Source organism: Rhynchophorus ferrugineus, unplaced genomic scaffold, assembly GCF_030347505.1.
Source record: "Rhynchophorus ferrugineus isolate W39M unplaced genomic scaffold, kcgeb_rfMv2 rfM2, whole genome shotgun sequence".
Lineage (NCBI taxonomy): Eukaryota > Metazoa > Arthropoda > Insecta > Coleoptera > Curculionidae > Rhynchophorus > Rhynchophorus ferrugineus.
Genome location: NW_027472581.1, coordinates 74,217,868 through 74,242,518, shown reverse-complemented (window position 1 = coordinate 74,242,518; position 24,651 = coordinate 74,217,868). Strand labels below are relative to the sequence as shown.

The following is a 24,651-nucleotide window of genomic DNA, read 5'->3' as shown; positions in this document are numbered from 1 at the left end:
CACTTCTTTTCCTAAATTAAGATGATTTTCATGTAAATTAAAAGTTTTTGTTGTCTTAAACCGATTACATTTTATAACTAGCACAGTCTGTAAGATTCTGAGAGGCTGTTATTTTTTAACCGACTTCATAAAAGGAGGAGGTTCTATATGTTGGACTGTAACATATATATATTTTTAATATATGTTCACTGATTTCTCCCTCAATTGTGATTTTTTCAAAATTCTTTTTTTATTCGAAAGAGTGCACTTCTGAGGTGGTCCCATTGGAACCAATCAGAAGTCGTTCAATGCGAAAGCCGTCCACTTGCTTTTTAAATACTAATACTATCAAATGAGAAGTCGTATAAATATTGCACGCAACTGCTTCTATGGTGTAGTGGTTAGAGCGTTCAGTTCACACGTGGGGGTAGCGGGTTCGATTCCCAGCGGAGGCAACTGATTTTTGTTGTTGTTCTAATTTGGTTAGAATATTTGTCAAATAACCTAGGTTAAGTAGCGGACCCCGGGGCTTGGAGCGTCCCTTATTTTCAATCATTCTTTCTTTATTTCTATTTTTCCTCATACGGGATGCGTCTTTACTTGGCCTACCCATTGTAATACTTAATAAAGTATTTGCGTAATTCAACGACTGAATATCTAACACTAAAAAAAGAAAAATAAAATATTTTTAACAAAAAGTTTAATCGACTTCAAAAAATAAATAAACAAAAAAATTTAACTTAGATTCTTAACGCAAAAAAACGTTTTAGAATAAAATATGTACATAATATTCATTGTAGTAACTAAATAAAATAGTTCTAAATTTACATCTAGGTTAGTAGTAGTTAAAAGAATAATGTAAATGGATAAGTAGGTTTAGGTAGGTATTAAGCTAAATTGTGTGTATATAAAGTAGAATATAAAGTACGTGTAGATAATAGATAGGTTAAATAAGGTTTTTGTTTATTTTTATTTAGTTATTACAACAATTATTATGTACATACGTTATTTTAAAACGTTTTAATTACTTTGTCATTAAAATTGTATATTTTGAAGATAAACTGTTTTTCAGTAGATAGCATGGAGGGAGCTGTTAAACAATCTTCGGCCATTGGATTCCTGAGAAACGTTTTGATACGCTTTAGTGTTGAGAACCACCTTTCGGTCTAATATAGGAATTGTTACCACTATTTCTAATAATTGTTTCCTTCAACATAACTCCTAGATTGTTTGCTATTAAACATTTTAGAAAAGGTAATACACCCTTTAATGTTCTTCAGTCACTTCTTGAATAAACTTACAGATCAGTTCGTAATCGTTCTTTATCAAGTGTGGAATAAGAGGACCATACGGAAGTGAATTTATCCTCAGGAAATTTTACCGCAATACTCTCAAAATATTCCGAAAAGAAAAGTGATGAAACTAATATGTGCTCTTTAAAGTGAAATCGGTCTTTTGCACGATTTATTATAACATAACACACCTCTAAAACAGAAATTCGGTGATCAAATTTATTGTTCCCTGGATGGTTGCGTTTGTTTTCTGGTGGCCCAAGACTTATTATTTCTGATGCTTCACTAATGATGTTATCAATATTATTTCGAACTTGAATTTGTGTTCAAAGTTATCTACAACGTCTCTTATTCCTGTAGGTTTGTTTTTTTTTGCAGCAGTTGTTTAATAAAGATAACTATGTGGTGCATCACCTGATGAAAAAAAAGGTAGCCAAAATTTGAAGATTGGATATTTTAATGTACGGCGAATAGACGCTGCTGCACTACAGATCGTGTTTCTGGAAAATTGATATTCTATTTCATCTATACATTCAGAGAGGAGAACATTCAGTTGGAGCACCGTGGGGATCCTTTTGTTCACAATTTTGTTGAACAGTTCTACTCGTTGGGGTGAATTATTAAAAAAGCCAGGAATATCTTGTAGATTGCCAAAAAATCCACGTACTTGCTTATTTGAGGAATCACCCTTAGACATAATCAAAATTAATTGCTGCGCATAACTGTGTATATAGTGAGCAAACGGATACTTTTTTAATTATTGTTTGAACACCTGTATGTTGGCCGCTCATCATTGCTGCTCTATCACAGATTTATGCGATCAGTTTGTTGGGTGAATTTGACTATGACGCTTAAAATTATTTAACTACGTGTTTTTGCGTCATATTTTGCAGGAAGGAAGTAGTTCCAAAAACGCTCAATTGGCCCACCATTGCAAATATATCTAATAAACAATCACAAACATAAATTTACGGCCACGCCCCAGCAGGATTCGAACCCGCGATTATCACAACAGGTGGACCGTCCTGTCGCCTTTACCACTGCGTCAACCAAGTCGCCAGTTATTAATATTTTTATCATTAACTGGCTGAAAGTCGTGCAAAATTCTGATACAGATAATTGATATCACACATGGTCCATACGGCGCTGGACTAAATACAGCGAAATCTCCACTTAAATATCAACCTTATTTCAGATTAGACAACCTTAGTTTAGGACCCAGCGGTTTTTTTATCATTTATTGCAAAAATAATTCACGAATTCGAGAGCTAGGTGGGATCTTCTTTTTGGTACTACAAGTACTACAAAATTGTTTAATATTTTAGTGAGATTATTGCATAATTCTTTTCTCGGATTTTTTTTGAGAGCTCTGCAGCACTGCAGAGCTTATACATCAGCCACCACTGACCAGAATGGTAGTCTCAGTTATGTGTTATGTTAGTATATGTCCCAGTTTTGTCAGTATACTTCTTCTGACCCCACTCTTCTAATGGTCTACTTAACTTACTATATTCCCGTATTGCATCTCTCATTATCATCAATGTATAATCCGCGGGACGTCAAATATACATAACTAAATCGTCATAGTTAGAGATTGGCTGCAAATGTTCGGGCGTGGGACAATGTTAATCTTCTATTTTTTAGATTGCTTTCTATGGTTTTAGCCCATAACTCTTTTGGAACTGCTTGCTGTATATATGCAAGGTTCGATTTTGCCACAAAAGGCTGTGAAGAATTCGTTCACTTTTCATTCGACAGACATGTCTAAACGATTGTCATCTGCATCTCGGGATTTATCTCTTAACTGTGTATTGAATGTCGCCTCTTAAACGGATGACACAATTTCTAACACAGACTTCAAGAGAAACATTTGAAATTTGCCTTTACGCGAAATTTGATACAATTAATATTACTGAAGTCGAACTTTACTTAACAGTGTTTAAATAACGGAGATATATAGAGGGATTTGCAAGATAAGCATTCGAAAGAGACGGATATTATTCTTGATGGTAACTCTGTTCCTTGTAAGTACTACATACTCTAAGTTCTATGAACTCGTCCTAATTGAACCCCATTAAGATTTACTACAGCAGGCGATCCAGGAGTCAATGCTTTGGTCTTTTCTTCATTAATTTTCAAGCCATATAATTCGGTATTCCAAATTATATCATTAAAAATATTAAAATATATAGCAGAAAGTGCATTAGGGAATATCAAATCGGTCAAAAGCTTTGCAGAAGTTTATCGGATCTCGGAAGCCTCATTTGTAGGATATTCATAAAAAAATTTCCAACAAATGTTAGGCCATTGATTGAGACTTATTCCCCAAATGTTTTCGATAGATAGGATTGTTGTAATAGATTCATTGTCCATCGCTGGTAGTAATTTGAAGCAAATAACTTTTAGAATCGCTAAAACACCTCTCAATGATCTTGAGTTTCTATTCATTCATTAATATAATAAAGGAAACTTCTAGTCGAATCCAAATTCGACATATTTGAAAAGACAGACGTCATTGTTAATTGATCTTTAACCCTAAAAAAATTACTGAGATAGATGCTGAATAACAGTTGTTTTGTGGAGGATAAATTATTCGAGAGAATAACGAAATGCAGATTATTGTTTCCGACAGAAGATCATTATAGTATAAATGGGTTTACTCCATCTTTAAACTATGAATGAAAATTGGCTTTATCACCTTAAAAATCTGTTTCCACTTAGAGGAAATTATAAATATTTACCTTCAAAACTTTTAGCACTGGGTATGGTTGCATTACTGTGATTTATCATAGAAATATACAGAAATCCGCGAGGTACCAATAAAATAAAACAATTGATTGATTGATTGACTGATTGTTTATTCAAATCATGTTTTTAGTTGTTTTAATATACACATACAAAATGTAAAAGAGGAAAATAAAGTAATAAAAATATGGAAATATACCATTTTAAATATAAACATTAATTTAAAACATTAAAATATTAAGCACAAATACTAAGTCGTACGTCTAAAATTGCCCGCTATATGAATACTGTAATATGTGTCACTTCATGTGTATCAGGGATATCCATGATTTCGTTGCGGAGTTCACTGGTTTCCGTTATATTATATTAACTCGTTGTGGTACCTAACATCTCCCTGGCTTCATCTCAACGAACACTGAAAATGACAAAAGAGTTTATAAATAAAGTTGTTTCTTAATTTGTTAAAAATTATGGCTAAAATTTGGGTTTATATGAAAATGTTTTCACTTTTGTATTTTTCTTGTGATCAGCACAAACTCGGATTTATCATTGAAAGAATTTTGCTTATTTTGAACTAACTATCACATGGTGTCAACTCAGATCTATATGGGGGCTCCTTTCTAAATCAAGTTCTGAATTTCCCACGAGTTACAAAAGACGCGTGAGACCTCGAATTGTTTTGGTTATACGTAACTGTTGTTGTAATTGGCACAAAATAGTTACAATAGAGTACATGATAAGAACATTAAAAGTAAGAATATTATCTCATTCGTTATTATCGCATATTATCACACGCTAGTGTTACATTTCTTTTCGTTAATGTTAAAATGGGTATCAACTAATTACAAACAAAAACATCAATGGTTTATATTGTTGTTCATATTATTTTTTTTAACTCAGATATGATTAATTAAAAGCATTTTATGTGTTATGCCATCACTTTAGACACTAAACATGTCTCAGCTTTTTCACTCTGAAGTGATTAAGTGTTTAAAAATCGGGTAAGAAAATATTTTTTTGTTTTAAAGACTTTTATTCGTCGGTTATCTCTAAACTTTTCGAACAAATAAATGGACCTAAAATATTGCGGAAAAAGACCCTGTTTACAGATCGAATAAACAATTTTCCTTCAAAATAATACACTTAGTCATACTGCTCAAAAAATGTCACTAAAATTAGTGAATTAAAGTGCCTATTGTTTTAAAATTCAGCCTATACTTCAGATGTATTGACTTTTGAACTTTAGCTATTCCTATACCTTACAAATTCACTAGTCTGTAGTTTAAACTAAAGAAGTTCTTCTCTTATCAGCTGTTAATATGATTTTACATGCTGAAATAAAGCTAAAATACTGAACTACATCCAATACATTTAGGAGTTCCCCAAGTTACTGGGACCATTATTGTATTTTCTGTAGACTGCTGATTTACAGACCATAAAAATTGTAGCTAGATACACAGACGTAACATCTCAAGAAGATCCACTATTAAATCTTTAAATAAACCGGCCATAATAAGATATATCTGTTTCTGAAAACTTATGGACATTAGTTCCGCAAACTTAAATTGGTTTGTCCAACGCAGATAGAAGTTATCTTTAGATAATAAGACATTGCTGTACAAATGAATATGTATGCTTATTGGATACAGAGCTGTGTGCCATAGTCGATACTCTATATTACGTCTCTAATGAAGTGATATCCCTCTAGAATCTGATGAGTACTTCGACAGAGTGTCAGTGCACCCCAATATACTTGTTGGTCAGATAATTATGAGATGACACTAAAATATATAGACTAAAACGATTACCACCATTCGGCTGGATTAATGTACGTGTCCATTAATAGACTTTAGAGTAAGATTTATGATATGATATTTTACATAGGGCATGACTTGATGATAATTATCATAAGAAATATCTATTGCCCACTGGATAGATTTTATCGAACAATTTTGTAGTTAAATGAAAGTTAATAGAAATCTTTGCTGTAAAAATATCTATTTAAGCTAAAGCATTAATTATATTGTCGCTTAGTATTTTCCAAGAACTGTGCAATTAACGGTATAATTAAGTACTATGTCAAGTGCCTTGAAAAAATAGATCTAAAATATATCTTTAAAGAAACAATAAATGTATGACTACACCACTAATAACAAAACGGTATTATCCACGATGATTCACATTGCGCATGATCTTGAAAATGTTGATCAATTAAAAAAACCTAATAAGAAAATCGTACAATTTGTCTATTTTTACTGGTTAGGATTTTTCGCTTTGTTCATTTCACTGCGGGTTACTGAATAGGACTTGCGTATTAATCATTCGGAGATTTCCTGTTCTTTCGCCTTTCTCTAGGCATCAGTCCACTTCAGATTATAGGAAAACCCAATCATTGACTAATACTGGTTTAATAATATATCTCATTAATCTTTGTCACCTTAACGAACTTGAATATAAATAATGTATTACTGTCGTAATATGTTAAAAGTGCTTATTTTTAAATAAGCCATTTAATTATCGTTCAAAATTACGGTATTTCTAAAGCTATTAGTATGTATTCTCCTTAATACAAACTCAAGTATGTAAAGAAGTCGTCGAATAAAAAATATCAGATATTTGTAATGTTAAAAAGAATAGAGTTACTTTTAAAAAGTATAAATGAATAACATTTAATTAAATAACAATAATTATTATTTTTCAAATAATCATTTTATTAAAACGTTAAGACTTCCAGAATTCTAGAATTTGATAATTAAACCACAAATTTGTTCCTTTCAAGGTTGATACACTAATCACAGCGATCCTCCAACTTTTCGATACCATTTTTATAGTACGATTTGTCCTTTGTCTTAAAATAGGCCTCACTTTCGGCGATAACCTCTTCATTCGACGAAAATTTCTTCCCAGCGAGCATTCTTTGGAGATCTAAGAACAGGAATTAGTCGCTGGGGGCCTGATCTGGAGAATACGGTGGATGAGGAAGCAATTCGAAGCCCAATTCATGGATTTTTGTCATCGTTTTCACTGACTTGTGACGCGGTGCATTATCTTGGTGAAGCAACACTTTCTTTTTTTGCGCCCGTTCTTCGGCGATTTCGTCCTTCAAACGGTTCAATAACGATATGTAGTAGTCGCTGTTGATTGGTTGGTTGTTTTTCAAGGTAGTCAATAAAAATTATTTCATGCGCAACTCAAAATACAGACGCCATAACCTTGCCAGCCGACTGTTGCGTTTTCCCACGCTTTGGAGCGGGTTCATTGTGTGCAATCCACTCGAATAACCGTCACATTGTTACGTATCGACGCAAAAACTTGGGTTTATTACGCTTGGTCATCTTCAAACACTGCTCCGATTGTTTTTGGTCAAAATTGAGCTCGCGCGGCACCCACTTTGCTCAGAGCTCCGAGCAGCCAAATATTCGTGAATGATATGATGTATACATTCAGTTGATATCTTTAGATTCAATTTACGGTCATTCCGTCATACCAATCCTTGATGATTGTTTTTCCTGGGACAGTGTTCGGAAACTCGGCATCAAGGCAAGATTTTGTTTCAACTGTATTTTTCTCTTCAGAAAGCAATATTTTATTAATACGCGAAATTCCTTTTTATCCTTTTTTTTTCACAATAACAAAAGTTGCTTCACTTAAAATTCTATAATTCACAAACTAATGATCCGACAGCTGTCAAATTTATACTTGCATCTTTTGAGGGTTTGGGCTAATTAAAAAACATATGGATTTAATTCTAGTAGCCCATCTATGTGCCAGGCCTGGGACTTTTCAATTGACCATTTAAGATATCTGAACTATTGGTTTAATGCCTATCGTAACGTTTTATTTAATACTACTAAAACAGATAGACTTTTTCATGTTGATTTTAGCGTAGGAGTGTTAAATAAATTTACTAAATAGTAAACGTTTCTTAGATCATATCATAGAGAAATATAGATTTAACATTTAACATAACACATCGCTACTTTTAACTTATTTCTTGTTTTAATGGCTATGCCATGAGCAGCGACGAGACCCGATTGGTTGACTTCCTCTTTGTAAGGCCTTTATTGCTTATATATATATTCTCGATCTATAAATTAGTGTATAGCCGTATACACAGATAGTAAAGAAATGCAGAATCGTTTTTTTTTACTTCAAGAAGTATTTAGCTGTCTTTAAAAAATGGTTAATAAGGTTAACGTTAACAATTCCAAACTGACTGGACTAACCATCATAGATATCATGTTTTGTTGTGGTAAGTTGAGGTACGTTTATGCATATTAATAATGATAAAAAATGTCATATATTTATTTTCAATTTTAGAAATTAATGTCTTTCCGAAAGAAGCTATACAAACGGTAATATACTTTTATTTTTGGACCAATTATTTGATAATGTAAAATTGTAATTATTTGTATCAAACTTTATCAAAGAGTCAATCAAATGTCTTCACAGCAAAATGTTTTCCTTACAGGTGCTTATAATGGAGATTTAACAATTTAATAATTTGGTCAATACGAATCAAATTACTTGAATAGCCGATTTTACTCCAGCTGGATGTTGGGCAAAGCAAAACTTTTCTCCAGAGCCTCCTATTGAGTTGTTTCTCTATTAATGTATGGATCAGATTCGTCGGATTCTTGTTATTATGGTGAAGTCAACAAATGAACAAACGAATTAAATTTATAAATATTTCAGCTTTTATAGACTACTAAATAAAGCATTTTATGTATCTTTATTATTGAGATTAATGCATTTAGAAATATTTTATTTATTTTTGATAGACTGAATGAAGAATTGATGAGAAGAATTAAAGACTTAGTAGAATAAATCAATTAAAAGTTTCAGATTTCATAGGGTACTAAAGTAATTTTAATTGCTGTATCAATATTCTGATCATTTTTACACTTATGCATTTATTGAAATATTTTCATTAAATGAAAATTTCTATAAAAGGCGTAGAAAGCCTTTTTCTTTTTAGCAACATGGCGATACTTTGTTGAAAGAACGATGTTTGTTACTAACGATACCTAAGGGCGCTAGTCACTATTACTGATCTTTTATACAATACTCGATATTGACAATTACCACAATATTCAACAAAAAAAATTCTAAAGTAATGAAGCCGCGATGGTGAAACGGGTCGAAATGGAATTTTCACTCAATTCGTATAGTAGCCATTTTTTTTCTCAATACGATCGCATGCAAACCTCTAGACGTTGAGTCATCAACTGCTATGGTACCTGAAAGTTATTCGAGTGTTTTGAGTTCGAATTTCGTCCTGTAAATATTGCAATTGCCTTCAATCTTTTTTTGACAAGACCGCTCTTTGTTTAACATTAAAATCGTCACTTTTAAATCGTTGAAACCAAAACCGACAGTTGGAATATGACAGAAAAGCATCACAATACTTTTCTAAAAGTGTTTGACGGGCTTCGGTAACGGCAAAGACGTATTTTTGTATAATCTCCTAAACAAATTAAAAATAAATGTAGCATTGACGAAAAATATAAGTTTCTTGCTATTATGGCGGAATTACTACCAACAACTGGTACATGAAGCAAAAAATATAATCAAAACATTCAAAGGTTATAGGATATTTGAAATATTTTAAATACCACATTATTATTAATAACTGTAATACATATTTTGTTATTTATTTAGTTTTTGTAAATATATCAACAAACATATCATATCTTGCATCTTGCTAGATTTTCAGTTTTAAATTGTGATCATACCAAATAAATAGTTTTTAGTTTTACCCATAAATAATGAAATAAAATTAACGATTAGGTTATACAGAATATTATACAAATGCTAAAGAAAGAATAATGCAGAATTTAATATTCTCATCAACATAATGAAATTTCCAGTATTTGACTTAGTTGGGCTTAGCTTACTTTAATCAACAATTAATTTTAATGCAATTTTAAGAGCTGTAAAAATATATAACACTATTTTCTAAGTGTCAACTGTCAGGAGCATTGAAACTTAATTGTAATGAAATTGAATATGAAATATGAATATGAATAATGAAATTTCAATGAAAAAAAATTAAAAGAGAGTTATGAGTTAAAAATATTTTGTCATGAAAGGTAAATTAATGTTGTTCAATGATTGATGAACTTACGTGTTCCTCGTCGACATGATTCCGACAGCGCCATACACCTATTTTCAAACGTTTGTACCACACCGGCGGGATCGATTCCACAAACGGGATCATCGTTTATGTCGCAGTTTTCTACTTCGGCCATCATACATGTCGGATTAAAACTGCGCCCCCCTGGAGCGCATTGGGCAAACGCCAACATACCTTAAAAAATATGTAAAACGTTATAAATGAAGTAATTATTAATATATAAATCACACGGTATTATTCTGCTCAGAATCAGAATAGTTTAACTATTTTTAATTAAATATATTTGATATTCAATTAATTTGTTTTCTTAATTTTAGATCGCAAATTATTAGGTATAATTTTATTATTATTATTATTAATTAGTAATTATAATGTATAATAATAAAAATATCAATATTAGAAAGTAAAAATTAAATAACGTTTAATTTAGCTCCTTCGCCATTTCGTAACTAGTAACTTGTTAGAACCTCTGATTTATGTGTTTTGTTTTAGTTTACATTTTTTTTTGTCGTTTCATGTTTCATTAACTTAAACAATCTATTATAATATGCAATAAATTCAGTCAATTAATGTTTGAATATTCGTGCATATTTTCATGAAGAGCCACCATTTCATAGTCACTAACAATTTGGTGATACTAATAATTCCTATCTATGACTGATAATTTGTATTATTTTCTGGATATTTATTTATTTAATATGAATTTATGGAAGCGTTATATTGTAGTATTTGTCATTTGTTGCAGTTAAGTTGCCAGTTATTATAAAAATGCAAAATGAAACATATGAAAAAAAATGCTAGAAACACTAAAATGGTATATTGAGACAATCAATCAGAGAACAGAAGAGAAATCAGAGAAATTGGGGAGGGGAGTTTAAGATGAATATGATGACAAAAGGCAAGGACATGGCGAATGAAAAAGGCAGAACATAAAAATGTGCTGCATAAGGCGTTGAGAGGAAAGGACAGAAAGCACCATAAATTGAAAAACGTCAGAAAATGGTAACCTGGAACCTGGACTAACGGGCAAGGAAAGCGAGGTGGAAGAAGAACTTGGGGAGTTTGGGTTATAAGAGTATCAGCAGGAGTAAGTTTCATAATAAGTAAGAAACAGGCGCAAGAAATAGAAAAATGAGACACAAAGTATGATAATAGTATACGTTCCAGGCAAAGATGATATGATTGATAACAAATAAAAGTTTCGGGAGGATTTTAATAGTAGAGTAGGGAGATCGAATGATACAGATAATGCAATAATCGGATAATAAGTAGTCTATGAGATAATTAGATTGATTCCTCTGGAAATCCCAAAAATTTTTAAACTTACTTAAATAACGATAGGAAATTGTCATAAATAAATGATCAAAAGATTACATGTTACAAAAAAATTATATACAAAGGGTTGTGGCTTTTGATTTATGTTACAAAAATATGTAATAATGTGTTAAGATATCTTGTATGCATCATAGGGTACCAAAAAATTGTGACGGTATTTAATTAATCCTTCATAAACTTTTTCAATATGAACTGGTTTATGTTGAGATGGTATGGAATGGAAGTTGTGGGTGACGTATTAACGAAATTTCTTTTTTATTTGAAAGGAATTATATGTGGATCAAGACATCGTTCAAGTGTCTGCCGTAATGATTCTGTCGCGTAGATCCGGGTGAATTTGAGCTATGGTCTGTGTTATATTGAGTTTAAAGGCATCGATCGGCTGATCACATACAACTCCAGTTACATTTATAATAAGTTAGATGATATTTTATAAATGCTATTCTTAGTAAGAAAGCAGATATGACCTAACTTGGAGGAATCTTATATACAAGATTTATAGTATGAACAATAATTTACAGAATGATGCTTTAATCCAACTATTATTGAAAATTAATGAGTGTTGTTATAAGTTCATGGTGAACGTAATTCATCGATAACAACATGTTAGACGTTTTTATGATTTAATTTTTTACCTGAATGACTTAATTATTAAAAGAAAAAAGAGGAAGTTTGATTTTAATCAACAGTTAGTAAAGTTTTAAATGTATTAAGTATGAATTAAAAGCAACGAAATGTGATTTTTCATGAATGAGGATTTTACTTTAATAACCAATAAGAAAAGTGAATTAAAAATGGATACGTTACGAAGATTCCAACTATAGAAAACTGCCCTGCCTGTAAGTTAACATTGTAAAAGTTTGTTAAATTAGGTCCAATATAAGATTTAACTGATGATGATTCTGTCTTTGCAAAAAGTATTTGACAATTGTATAGGAATTATCAAAAATACCTTAAGCTGTGAATTATTGCAGTTTAGAAAATTAAAATTTTTGAGATGTACCATTAAATTATTGTATTACTAGAAATTAGAAAAGAAAATGAAACTATATGGTTAGAAGAATGTGGGCTTGTGAAGATTAGAATTTCAAAATATCAAATATTTTTAAACCAAAAAATTGAGGTGTCTATTCTTATTAAAAAAATTTACCTGTGGTGCAACAACTTTCGCTTCCACTGGCTGGGTAGCGCAGTGGTTAAGACATTGGAACAGGCCAATTGTGGTGTCAATTGCAAGTAACTCAGGAAACATAGATTGTTGCGATATCACTAGGCCCTTGTCCGAAAAGTAAGACTTCGGATATTATATTGAGTATAAAATATTACGTCTTGTTTGTATCAACATACATATTAGCGAAAAATACGAAATATTACTGTAAACAACTGTTTACTAAAAGAACCCCAAGGGCAAGAAGTCATGGATTGGTCCAACAGAGCCATCCACCTGGAGAAAATGATCAGAATACATACAAGGTGGTTGAAAAATTATTAACGAAAGGAAGAATATGAAGTCAAAAGTCAAAATTAGCAACACAAAATAAAATTTTTTAGGAAATAGGTTAATAACACAAAAATATTTACCTTATATTTTTGTGCAAAATATTCATATGAAAATCATAATTAGGTTTTGGATACGACAGAATTTCCTCTCTGGCACCAATCGTCTCCATGTATTCTCGGTAATTTCTGATAGTAATACTTGTATGAATGGTACATTTATTTATAATTTATACGAAGAATTGTTATCAATCAAGAATTTTTTTGCGAGATCGCCTTTTAATACTCATCTAAAAATAACCGTTAAATGCCTACGTGAAAGATATAAAGTTGCTCTTACCGATAAGTGTCTGATCCAGATGGGCAAATCGTATCAGCGAGAGCGTAATTAATGCGATATATCTTCCGCTCGACTGCAAAAACAACTGTGCAACACTCGATCGATCAAAGTTCAATCATGTTGGAATCGGAAAATCGGTCACGTTTAATTAATTTTTTTTAATGGAAAGAATATATTTAAACAGAGTACATGGTCTATCAATGTTGAAATTAAAAAATATAGTTAGTCATTAATAATGCTGGTTAAGACCAGATGTCTTCTGACATGAAGGGACGATCTCTAAGTTTCGGAATTTACGATTAGTGTTAGGTTCAGTCCAAGTAAATTCAAACCCGAACAATGCAAAAGTAATAATCTAATTTTATGACATATACAAAAAATTAAATTACGAACAAAACAAATCCAATTTGTTGCTCGTACCGACGTCAATGTGATCAGTTAGTAGTAGTTGAAATAATATTGTGAATAGATAAATAGGTTTAGGTAGGTATTAGGCTAAATTGTGTGTATATAGTAGAATATACAATGCGTGTTAAGGTAAATGAGGTTTTTGTTTATTTTTATTTAGTTAGTACAACGATTATTATGTACATATTTTATTTTAAAACGTTTTTTTTTATTTTAAGTTTGATTTTTGGGTTCCTTATTTATTATTTGAAGTTGGTCCTATTTGAAGCTATCACAGAGTATGAGATTATTACTATTAGTTTCTTATTGATTGTAGTTATTGAATATTATGTCTAATACCTTTCACAAATATTAAATATAATGGTGTATGTATTCTGTATTAGTTATTTTAGTACTTTTCACAGTTATCATTAAATAAGCTATATTATGCAAAAAAATCGCACAACATGATCTCAACTTCAATTAAGAAAAAAAATTAAGACAAATTCAATATTCATAAAGAGCAGCATATCTGTTATATTTGTTATTTAACTGAATGAATAACTTTTAACTGTTGAATATATACGTGTTGCTTAATCAATATAGGTTACAATTTTGTAATCGGGCATAAAATTCGTTTGTATTCTTCTCTCAAAAATATAACCACTCACCCTCAAAATATTAGTTTAATAAAAATTAATTCACTTCAATTCCATTTTTCCCGATTTAGAAATAGAAATCATTGAGTATAAAATATGGCAAATGTAGAAAACAGAGTGAAATAGAATTTATATTCTAATTTATGAAATTTTGCATTTACAACTGTGTAAGTATTTTATTTTTTAGTGTGGCTAAAGAGACCCTATATACTGATTGTTAAATAATTTATATTTGCTATGGTGAGTATATAATGAAACACTAGTTATAACCTTGTTAGCCTACTAGTTTTCATATTAAAAGCATAATTTCACATTTTATGGTGTATTTTTTCACTGGTCAAATGTGAGGAATCTATATATTGTTAAAGTTATGATTCGATGAAAAAATATTTTGAGATTGTTATTAATTTCGGCGCCTGTAAAAGGCTTTTTAGTTTCTCATTGATTTGTAAAATTATTTTCCTCTTGATCTAATTTAAACTAATACACTTTCATTCTCTGATCTCATATTACTATTGTAGACTTTTTCAATAATTTCTGACATGATTATTTTATATAGATGATCTGGACCACGTTCATCTTGTTTATAATATGTAGCGATAAGTAACTTTTAAATTAAGCTACGGTTTTATAGTTAACAGTGAAGTAGCTGACACTGTATAAAGCTATTGCTTAGTTATGTTTTAATCATTTGTTCATTTAGCAAAATATTATACAATTTTAAGTAAAAGAAATAATAGTATAATTTCTAAATTATTTAATATATTCGAAAATCTTTATTAAACCTATTCGAATATGCTATCTGAATAGAAGAATTTCTTAAAGGCACTGATTTACTAGTCCATATTAAGTTTTAGTAATTTAATAAAAAAAAATTAAAATGAAACAATGAATAAATATTTAAACAAAATAAGATTGTCCAATAAATTGAAGTAATTATTAATAATAATATTACTCAATACCTCTATTGGTATTAATAACTGATATTAGTTTATATAATTTACAAATCGAATGGACAGTGAATGATACGTGCATGATTCAGATATCAAATTATCAGCCAGACATCATTACATAAAAATAAATGAAACAAATTTCTTTGAAAAGGTATTTTAGTCAATAATAGAAAAATATGACTTGAACGAAAATGAAAAGAATTTCATCAAAATGATTTGGTAAAAATTCAAGTAAAATAAAAATTCCTCAAGAGCAAAGTGTCAACAAGAAATATTATTTTTATCCCAAAAACATTAGTTCCTCACTTAAATGTTCATCTTAAATTTAAAAAAATCACCCTAATAAGCTGGTTTAGCTACGTTTTGCCTGCTGAGGAGATGCCATAAATTGAATTCAACAAGTGTTTCGGAGACGGGAAAAATGTTGGCGAAAATGTATTGTATACAAGACGAAATTATCCAAAGAAAAAATAAATATGGAGAACTAAGTTACCTGTTTGCATTATATTTGAAGAGATTTATCTATCATTAAATATCATTAGATTTAGATATCATTATCGTATTATAATAATCTTTATAATATATATCTATTTTTATACTTTTTATTTTATTAAAAATTAAACGTAATTTACTCAATATCGAATATTTCAATATATTTCAATTAAAGGATTTGTCGTTTCGTTCTTTTATTTAATATTTTATAATTGATACACATTTCAAGAACTAGGTCCAAATTCTTCTATATTTCTGTGAATTTAATCTAATATTAAAATGAACTTTAAGCTACTGTGACAAACATATTTACTCTGTAAAATTGCAATGTTTCGTATATTAAATTGGGACACATAAAAGTATTTTGTTTTTAATATAATATCACGAACTTTGAATATTTTCATGTTGATTTGTTCAAAATCGGTAAATATATTTAAAATATTTGTACACATATTAAAAAATGTATATCAGTTTTTTTATAACATAGCCCGATAGCAATTTTATGTTAAAATGATATATATCAGATAGTGATATGGATGGGTATTGTTAATAAAGTAATTTCGTTTTTAAATAAAATAAAATAAAATTTGACTTATTTAAAATTGAAAAATAAAATCAGGTTCAGGTTTGTATAAAATATAACAATTTATAAACTATTAAAAAAAAAAGAAAATAGTTTAGGTTCTAATTTAACTTAATATTCGATATGGGGCATTTTTGAGTAAAATAAAAGTTCAAAAAAAGTAATCGTGATTATTTCATTTATAGAGACGATATATTCGAGAAAATCTTAAGAAACAAACACAGAAATAGGATAAACGTTAAACGGTTCACGATGGCCGTTAAGTAACTTTCATAGAAAGTAAAAAGCGTAAGATGTCGCAACTGGAATAATAAGAACAAGGCGCGCTTAAAATAAACCACACACTTAAGACCTAAAAATACTTACAGAACAGGAGGACGGCTAGCGTTTTGTGATGCATGGCAACGTCACGATTAGCGGTAAAAGTCTTCTGCGGTGGTCCTACCACTGTCGAAAGGGCAACAACTATGGATCCCTCTTCGGTATCCCAATTCTCGACCAGCTAAAATCGTCCGGTCCGTCTTCTTCTCCTTCTCTACGGTCCTCTCTCTTTCTCAACGGACACCCAGAACAAACACCCAATCGACAACTTGATCTAAATCGCTATCAGAATCCAACTGCTAGGTGGTCAATGTCTGGGCACCAATCACTGTGTTTTAACCTTTTTCCGTTTTTTTTCTCGTTCTCGTTCTCTTTCTCCTTGTCCGCTTGTAGTTTTCTCCTCTCCTTCTTTTATTGTTAATTGCCGCTCTCTGTCGGTGCGCGTTTTTCTGGACCGCGATCTATGGGGACAGATAATGAAAACGCGAACTTCGCGACGTGCGTTCGATGCCTAATGAAAGAGATATTTTTAGAATATGATTTAAATTTTACGTACCGTCGGCAATATGGACGGCTATACGTTATCTATCTGGACTAATCGCCTTTAAAACTGAACTGAACTGTGTTTTTTCCTCTCGTATTCGCTAATTATAACGTTTGATGAGCGTCGTTGCCGCGGCCGCCGTTGTAGTTGGTGGGGACCTAACTGTCAACCATGTGGAACACCCTCTTGGACTCGCGGCCTACAATTTTTTTCCTACCTGGTAAAGAATAGGGGACACCGAGATAGCACGAACACAATGCTGACGCCTCTCCAACGAAACGCGTTTCCAACTATTGTATTTTTTCTCTTCGTCCATTAACGGACTTTGAAGTATACCGTTTAATAATGAAATACATTCTCATATCAATCCGGTCATATTACATGTCATTGTAAGGCCTAGATTCTTTTATGTACTTTAATATAATATCCAAATATTTTTTCATTATTTATATATTCAAAGAATGTATAACGTTAATCTTGTCGGTAACTTTTCATCCACCAAATATTAAGATATTAATATATTTATTTAATTAGGATTCTGGTATATTCATTAAATTATGCTTGGTGGACAGAAGCAAAACTGAATAAATATGTATAAAATAACTATACGATACAAAAATACCTTCTTATATCAATCCGTTGATGTTACATGTCATTGTAAGGTCTACATTCCTTTATGTAGTTTAATATAATATCTAAGGACCTCTTCATTCTGTATATACCTTAGAAGTGCATAACGTTAATCTTGTTGGTAACTTTTCATCCACCTAATATTAATTCATTAAATAATTAATTATTTTTTAATATATATATATATATATATATATATATATATATATATATATATATATATATATATATATATATATACATATATTTAATTACCTATTAACTGATACACTATTAATGTATTATATCTATTAAGTTTTGCTTAGTGGACAAACTAAAAACAGAATAAATATGTATAAAATAAGTATACGAATCAAAATTAGAATACGTAAACCTAGATCCTTCTATGTACTACTATAATATTCAAGTTTTATTTCATTCTGTATATATTCAAATAATGCATAAAGTTAATCTTGTTGCGAACTTTCAATCCACCAAATATTAACTTACTAATTAATTAATTAAAAAGAAATATAATCGTTTCAACACTTTTGTGTTATTTAGCGAATTTAAATGTATATTTATTTAATTAGGGCTCGGATAGTGGAACAAAAACAAAGCAGATTAAATATGTGTAAAATAAATTGTATAAATTACACAATAACCAATCATTATATAAAATTAGGTAAGTTATAAATAAATTCTATAAATTTCAAATTAAGGTGTAAAATATATAACACAGTGAATAAATATGAAAATATAAACAAAATATAAACATTATAATATAAAAGCAGCAAAAAAGTTCATAATACATAATATGTTCAGACAAAAACAGTGGATGAAATATAATAACATTTTTTAAACATGAAATGGGCCTAAGTATTGACTTACACAGCGAAACAGCCAATACATTTGGTTTAGTTTAAGCCCAAGCTGCTTGTGTTTTGTAACTATATGTTTTTTCCATGTCAAACATTGATCGAAATGCATTCCCCGATATTTAACGTTGTCTGCTTGCGGAAGTTCATGGTTATTCAATTTTACTGAGGGACATGTTCTTTTACAAAGGATGAATGTCACATGTGTAGATTTTTTCTCATTTGCTTTGATACGCCACGATTTCAACCACAATTCGACTTTGTTAAGATGAAGTTGGTGGTGTCTTGTGGTTGATATTGGATCATCGTGTGATGTTAAAACCGCTGTATCGTCAGCATATGTTGCAACAGTAGTGTTTCTTGAGGTCGGTAGGTCAGCTATATACATAAAATATAACAATGGGCCAAGAACACTGCCTTGCGGAACACCCGAATATATTGGGTATAGAAAAACTTGTCGAACCGTATATATTAGTCCACAACGATCACACAAATGTGGAATATCGGCAGTCATAAAATAGCAATGTGAGAACCGGCAATATGAGATCAATAACATCAATAAGAATATGAATAAGTATATGCGGGCAATAATAATAATAATAATAGATCTCAATCAATTAACCTGCAGTACAACCTGTAGAGCCTTAATTATGCTGAGGGTATATGAGTATTTTTTAAGCTTATAAGTTTTTATTATAAATTACCCATAACCAGCTGTGTCTGTTTCCTCGGACGGTTTGGAACTATCCGTGTATAAAACTTGATAGCTTGAGTATAGTGAAAAGAGATGACCAAACAGATCCTTAAGGATGCTAGGGCCAAAATGTGAGTCACATTACTTAGCAGGAAACATCCAGTTTGTGTATGTCATGGTCGATTATTTCTACAATCATAAAAAATTATTTTTTAAAAGACCTTGTCCTACATGATGATGTAATGGGTCTGTTTCTAATATAAAGATTTAATTTTTATTACTTGATAATATGAGGCAAAATCTGCAGATCGCTCCGTGAAGTAGCTTGCATCTTCTATATTTTAGTAGTTCAGCGGCAGCATGACATTGTAGACTAATAACTGGGCTAGATTTATATGCTACAAGATCCAGTTTCAAGGCGCTTCAAGTGATCACAGATAAGACGCGTAGGAGGTGTTAAATACACGCATCCTGTTTGAATCCGTTTCCGCGATTAGCAATAAATTTAAATATACTTAAATCTCCATTGGCTTTATCGTCTCAGATTGTAAATACGTTGATGATTCATAGTCAAGGAATGAAGTATAGTACAATGACGTTTTCTGCAAAAATAATTAATCACTACAAGGGATATTGAGAATCCAATTGCCCGAGTTCATTGAGCAAACCCATCCAGACATCTTCGTATTCTCTCAGAAGCCGCCCTGGGGTCTAAAGAAGAACAGAATAGCATGAAATTGTCTGCAGAGAGCTTCAAATGTGTATTTACATTGGGAATATCAAACAGTTTATTGCTATTGATAGAGCTGTTGCTGCTTGTGATTTAAGAGGAAAAACAGATGAAAAATGTCGGTGAATTCGTAAACAAGATGTTCGATCGTGTAAGAACAATATTGCTCCAGATGCCTCAAGAATAATGTTGTGGTATTATCAGTCTCCAGATAGGGAAAGGCCTTCCATGATGAGAGTTTCTAATTCGATTAAATATTCAACTGTGGATCTGCCAGGAGAAAACCGATATTAATTAATTAATTCTTCAGAGTTCAGAAGTCAGTTTAAGCTTTCGTTAATCATCCGTTGAAGAATTTTAGACAAATCATCAGTAAGTCATTATATGTTATTATAGATCTTGAGCAAGTGTAGAAGGGAAGGTGTAGGAAGATTTTTTAAAGGCGGAGTAGATATATCATCCGGGCCTGGAGCTGTTGGACGTCATTTGGAGAGATAGTCTTTTAATTTAGGTAAACTGAATAGTTTATTGATAGGTAATTTTTGAATTTCATTAAAGTATTTCGCTTAGCATAATGAGCAACATTTTAAGCGTGAATTTTTGAGTTTTAAAAAGTTGCGCACAATCTCTAACACATTTTCAACATTTGTAGCTTTTAAGAAGTTGTTTTTTATTCTCTTCTCACACTAGATATCTTAGTACAATCTTAACTTACAAATTACTTTGTTAAAAATGAGTAATAAATCGATGTATCAGCATATATCTACCAAATTAAAATTAAATTAGACTACTTAAACTAAAGTTAAGACTAAGATTTATACAATATACAAGTTCGTAAGTTCGTGTAGTTTGAATCGCTTCTTTTTTCTGATTTCCTGTGCATTATCCAATAGCTATATTGCGGTGCTGCTATCTTGGATAACTTTACAAATCCATTCGATTTAGAGGTCATCGTGTAGTTGTTCGTTGGTGACATAGCGATAAGCATTGATAATTAATCGAAGAACTGCGGACTTTGGCCTCTTTTCTCTTTAGCCTTAAAAGTTTGGCAATGTTTAATTTATAAAGCCGTAGAGGTTTACCCATAGACCTGGTAATTCTACTGAGGTCATTCTTGTCGGAAAGGAACTTGGAAAGGAACTCTAATTTGGAAGGTACCAAGTTAGAGTGGAAAAATCAACTAAATCAATCAAGTCCGGAGTCCCCCAGCGCTCTCCCCTTGCCGCCGACCTTTTTAACCTTTACATTTCCTGATTGGAATCAGAAAGAACGTAGAAGCCGCAGAATACGCGGATGACACTGCCTTATTCACCGTTTCTCATTTCTCGGATTGCGCACAAAATACACTCCAGAGACAACTACCAACAGCCATTCAGTGGCTAAGATTATGGAGATTAGAAATTAACCCCCAAAAAACCCAAGTCGTAGCGTTCCATCGCAAAATAGACCTAAGAATATACAAGCTCGAAGTAGATAATTCTCCAATCTCCTGGTGCGACAAGGCCACATACCTTGGTTTAATTATCGATAAACGATTCACCTGGTGCCACCACATCAGGAAGGTCATTTCAAAAGGCTACGCAATCTGCTCCACGTTATACCCGCTATTACGTCGCAGGAGTAAATTACCACCAACTATCAAAATTATGCTCTACAAGAGCCTAATTATATCAGTGATCCTGTTCGAATCAAAACTTGGTCCAGCTACGCTGCGCCATATCTGATTTTAAAGCTCCAGATAATGCAAAACAAGCTACTCCTGTAAGCTCTGTACGCCCCGTGGTTTGTCTGGAACTCCCAAATTCGCAGATAAACTGACACCTCAATTGTAATCGATTTTGTGAGCCACATATTCAACAAATTCCTTCAAACTTCAGCCCTCTCGGATAACCCCCAGCTTGCTGTTCAGTTCAAGCGGCCAAAAACCGCCCTCGGGTCCTCGCGCTCTCCCGCATACTTGTCTTTACGGGCATTCATGAACATCATTTGACGTCAGTAAGGGTTTGTAAACCAGCTGGGGACCAGGATAGAACAATAATCTTTGGCTTTAGGTCAAGTTGGGAATATCTTCCCACCAACTAGTATGGTTGTAGTGTTCTGCTCTGCTTTTGTGAACTTAATGTAATGTGTACAGGTAATGTGTACTATAATGATTTTAAATCAAAATAAGAGGTGATGAGAAGCTATGAACTGAGTTGATGGTAAAAAATGTAGTGAATGAGTTTCCTTGTAATGCAAAAATAATTTTCGGGTTTCGGGCCTTCAGACTGCTAGAAAAAATATCTCAGATAACTGTTGTAAACAGTTGGATAAATTGGATTAAAGAAATTAGTGTATAAAAATAATATTTAGATCTAAATATTAATTTAAATATTATTTATAAAGATAAAGCGCTTGCGAATTAATATTTAGATTTAAATATAGTTCATGATTCAACTCATTATATAATTATTTAAAAAGTAATTTTGTCCATATGATTAGAAATACCAAATATATATTCTGTTATATTACTTCATTATATTCAAATTAGTATATCTACAGATTATAAAAATGTTAATAAGACTGTCTAGACCGAAGATTACTGTAATATTTAAATATTTATTCAATCCTAAGATATCATACACATTTATTGATATTTATTCTATCTATAGCTATGAAGTTATAGGTGTGGCTATTAAAAATTTATTATAATTTCATACAAATTTAACTCTAATTCAGATTACGTAACGCATACTCTATATGTCAAATCTTCCATTCTTGGAAACTACCCTGAGCGTTGTTTCGACAAATATTGTTCTTTTAAGGAACTTTAGGAACTAGATAACATTTAAACAGCCTATGATTGAACAGCTTTCCAATTTTGGTTGTTCAGAACGCTCTTTGTCTTCAAAATTATCACTTTTAAGACATCGGAACCAATATTCACAAGTTAAAATCCATGAAGCATGTTTGCCATAAGCTTTACGCTATATTCGATGAAGTTCAGTCGCCTTTTTTTCATAATATGGATGTAAAAAAATATAGGTACAATTTCATACATTTTCAACGCACTGAAAATGTTTTGTTCACACTTGGTTGGTTAATTTATACTCCTAATATTGCACTCACAATATTTGTAAAATAAATAGATTCTATGAGGCAATTTTCGCCTTATTTTGAGTTTTTGCTTACAAAACTGGGATAATGTATCTAATGCAACATGTGTTTTTAGTATAATTTTGGTGATCTTCATTTAAGAACTGCAGTCGAATGTCGTCGAATCATAGGGAAATATTTTAAAATAGTGATTACAGGCTATGAAAATTGGATTATGTACGACCAAAAAGAGCGAAAAATGCTGTTGTCGAAGCCCGAGGTAGTTGTTACAAAGCTCGTGTTGACGCCAAGGAAGGTGATGCTTAATTTATGACTACTATTTTGTTCCGACCTCCACAAAACTCCCGTAATAATGTAAAACGGACGTTCTTCAAAATTGAGTCATGAAAATCGCTTGGATCAGTTTTTTAGTATAGAAATCTCATTAGTTCTGCCATGACGGAATTATGGTTTATTGTCAACTTATATGAATACATTCGTTTTGAAAATATGAAAAAACGTATTTATTGATAATTTTTTTATTTTTCAATAAACATATTTCAGATAATATATGTCAGTCTCTATAAATAAATTATTTACACAAAATAATGGTTAATTTCTTAGAAAAGTTGTTCATGCAAAATATGAGTAAAAAATGTGTATTAAACACTTAATAAATATAAACTTGACCTCCAATTTAGATAAGATATTGCATGATTTGGCTAAATGTTAATATTAATTAGAGTTATCACTATTTTTTTACTCCAATACTCTCTAATAAAAATGTTATACTAATTAAGTTAAGATTATTACACAGTAAAACTGACAAAACATTTGGTTTAACAACTAAGAAAATTTTGTTGTTAAGATTTAGTATATACACATATTTTTTCTTTTCAAAAGAGTATTTACATAGCGGATTTGTATTTATAATGCATTTTTTTGTAGTTGCTTGAAACTATGATATCAAGTCCTGAAGTTAGTTAGGACCCAGAAATCAAAACTAACAAATAGTAAAAACATAACCTTTTAGTAAACATTAGTTAACAGAATATCTGCCCTATTTTCAGGTTTAGATTCGATAGATTTAGAAGAGCTAATAGGAATTGGGAACGTATATTTCAAAAATATTATATAGGGGAATCCTTAATATCCCATTCGAAATCATTCACCATAGGAACCGTGAATATTTAGAGATAGTTTTCTTAAGCGCTTTAGTTAAATGAAAGAATAATGGTCAGCTGGAATATCAAGTTTGCAGGAAGCCACTACCAGATAAATTAGTCTGCGTCGCACCGTACTCCGTTTTGAATGAATTAATTGAATGAACTTAAATGAAAATATTTGCAAAAAGGGATTGATAAATAAGAGCTAACGCTCATTTCTCAATATATATACTCAT

At 31.1% G+C, this 24,651-nt stretch overlaps 1 long non-coding RNA gene across 1 annotated transcript; it reads right to left on the bottom strand.

Annotated features, from left to right (window-relative positions):
• Positions 1–4,108: 4,108 nt before the first annotated feature.
• On the bottom strand, positions 4,109–17,417 carry LOC143190386 (uncharacterized). Its single transcript, XR_013004226.1, has 4 exons — positions 17,276–17,417; positions 16,765–17,180; positions 10,144–10,326; positions 4,109–4,431 (listed from the first exon to the last, which is right to left on the bottom strand). It is a non-coding gene; the product is annotated as an uncharacterized LOC143190386 (long non-coding RNA).
• Positions 17,418–24,651: the final 7,234 nt, after the last annotated feature.